The sequence below is a fragment of the Berghia stephanieae genome, chromosome 1, assembly GCF_034508935.2.
Source record: "Berghia stephanieae isolate SIO BIC M18660-M18661 chromosome 1, UCSD_Bste_1.3, whole genome shotgun sequence".
Lineage (NCBI taxonomy): Eukaryota > Metazoa > Mollusca > Gastropoda > Nudibranchia > Aeolidiidae > Berghia > Berghia stephanieae.
Genome location: NC_088360.1, coordinates 14,290,445 through 14,292,944, shown reverse-complemented (window position 1 = coordinate 14,292,944; position 2,500 = coordinate 14,290,445). Strand labels below are relative to the sequence as shown.

At 34.2% G+C, this 2,500-nt stretch overlaps 1 long non-coding RNA gene across 1 annotated transcript in view; it reads left to right on the top strand.

Moving 5' to 3' along the window:
• LOC144968678 (uncharacterized) overlaps positions 1-1,530 on the top strand; it is a 4,564-nt gene extending 3,034 nt beyond the window's left edge. The window contains exon 2 of the long non-coding RNA XR_013644625.1: positions 1,296-1,530. This is a non-coding gene — a long non-coding RNA (uncharacterized LOC144968678). The remainder of the gene's footprint in view (positions 1-1,295) is intronic.
• The last annotated feature ends 970 nt before the right edge of the window (positions 1,531-2,500 follow it).

Here is a 2,500-nt window from a genome sequence, read left to right as displayed (position 1 = left end):
TGAATTTTTGTAGACAATTTTTCAGACCGACCAAAATCCACATCCATAGAATGAATTTCTTGAGACTCTAGAATGCATATTGGCGTTGATTTGCTTTTAATGTGGTTGCGGTATCTCAGTTTGTGGAGCACTTTTTTCACACGCAAAGGGACAGAGATCGATCCCAGGTAAAGTCGAGATTTATTTCTGATCTCGCGTCCCAGATTTGATAATCTTTGCCAAGATGGGGATCGTTTAAATCGATCGATATTTAAAGGATGGGCTTTTATATAGTGCAATATCCACTAAACGTGCTCAAAGAGCTTTACAAGAGGTCCCTGACCAACAGCAACACATGTATAACGAGACATGATGCCTGTTAGGCGATATTACAATTTTTTTCGACATTGACAACGCTGTTAACGGACATGTATTCATTTTACACCTGAGTATGGTGAGAAATTATTGGTAAAGAGCCTTTTCTAAGGACTCAACTATGCGCCGAGCGAGGCTCGAACCCAGGACTTTCGGATCCGAAAGTGAGTGTCATATCACTAGACCACCTAGCCGCACAAGGACAAGTTTTCTACCCAAATATTTAAATACTTTGTCATTCCAAAAAAATGATAGTTAACCGGTCAATGATTTCGCCCTTTGAACATTCCTTTACATTTTGCATTATCATAGGACCCCAAACAAAATAGGCATGGTGTGGAACCTGCATAAACCTTAAAGTCAACTTCTGCTTAAAGTCAACACCTGTTGTTGCTCCCAAATTTTCTGTTCTTTATCAAAGTGCTTTCCATTGATAATGGATAAAGCCAAAACCTCTTGCTCACAAATTTTCTGTTCTTTATCAAAGTTTTTCAAAAGTATGGAATTGTTATTTTCTGAAAATTAAGAAACTAAAGTCATTCTAGATTTTGAAACAAAGAAATTTAATCCAGGTCTTAAATTTGACAATAAATTCAATATTTTGTATATAAATCAACCAATCCCGCATAATACCGTTGTGAGGCAGTAGGTTACATATTAGGTTACCAAAATGTTATTTTGAATATGATAATGATAAGTATGACGATGATTATGATGATGATGATGATGATGATGATGATGATGATGATGATGATGATGATGATGATGATGATGATGATGATAATGAGGAGGAGGAGGAGGAGGAGGAGGAGGAGGAGGAGGAGGAGGAGGAGGAGGAGGAGATGGTGGTGGTGATGGCGGTGTTGGTGAGAGTGATGATATAGGTAGTAAACTTACATCATTGCGTAATACATGATCCAAATATTTTCTTATGTCTGCAGCCGCCTACTCAATGAGATTGAAGGAACCCAAGATCATATAATATGATTTAAGTAAACAAAATGAAAAAAAAATAATAATAATTAGGTAAAATTTGGCTAGTCTTAATCCTACTTAGATTCGTCAACACAGATATTATTATTGTAAGTCTAGCTCTGAACATAAAATGTTAGAATAAAATAAAACTCTTGAACATGATTAAAGCGCAAATAAAATTAAAGAATTCTGGAATGTTTACACTGGTTCGTTGTGTTTTTATTTTCAGTGTTGGAAAATGTTGTTTTTTTTAAACTTTTACTTTTATCTTATATTTTTTATATATGATACACCGCGTGCCACAGTGTACGACAAATTTCACTCAAAAAGCTGCTCATGTATTGTAACCGAGGTGTACTTATTCGCAGATCTGATACCCTAAATGTTATGGTCTCATTGTAAGGGAAATACTCTAAAGCCAACGCAATGTAATACTATTGTCCATTACAACAATCCTAACTCAAGCCCACTGTTGCGTTGAGTTGTCCGACTTGCTTGCGTGCGAGTCCATTGTGATACACCCAGTTCATTCTTTGTGTACAAGGGCAGACAAAAAGTATTCGACGAAGAGCAATTGAAAGCAGCAATCCAGGATGCTTGGGACAGAATAACTATTGATGATATTCGTCGTTCAATAGCTTCGTGGAAAAGCACCTACGTACTGTAGTGTCACAAAACAGTGGTTGGACCGATCACGTATGAGCTTTTTGAAATCCTGACCCAACTTTGATATTATGTTTTTAGGGTACGTTTTTATAAAGTCTTGTAAAATAATAACTACTTGTACTATTTCACATAGCTATTATTAGATAATAAATAATTATCTATTATTACTTTTAAAATGACGGATCTCCAAAGTGGGGCCTTTTATTTCCTCGCACCGTATATATATATATACATATTATATATATATATATATATATATATATATATATATTATATATATATATATATAAGTGATGGTGTGTACTCGTAGGTACGAAAGTGCTCGATAATGATGGTTAGAGCTAATATAGAATAAAAATTGTTACATATATATATATATATATATATATATATATATTATACGCACAGACACACACACACACACACACACACATATATATATATATATATATATATATATATATATATATATATATATATATATATGGGCCCTGTGTCATAGCCC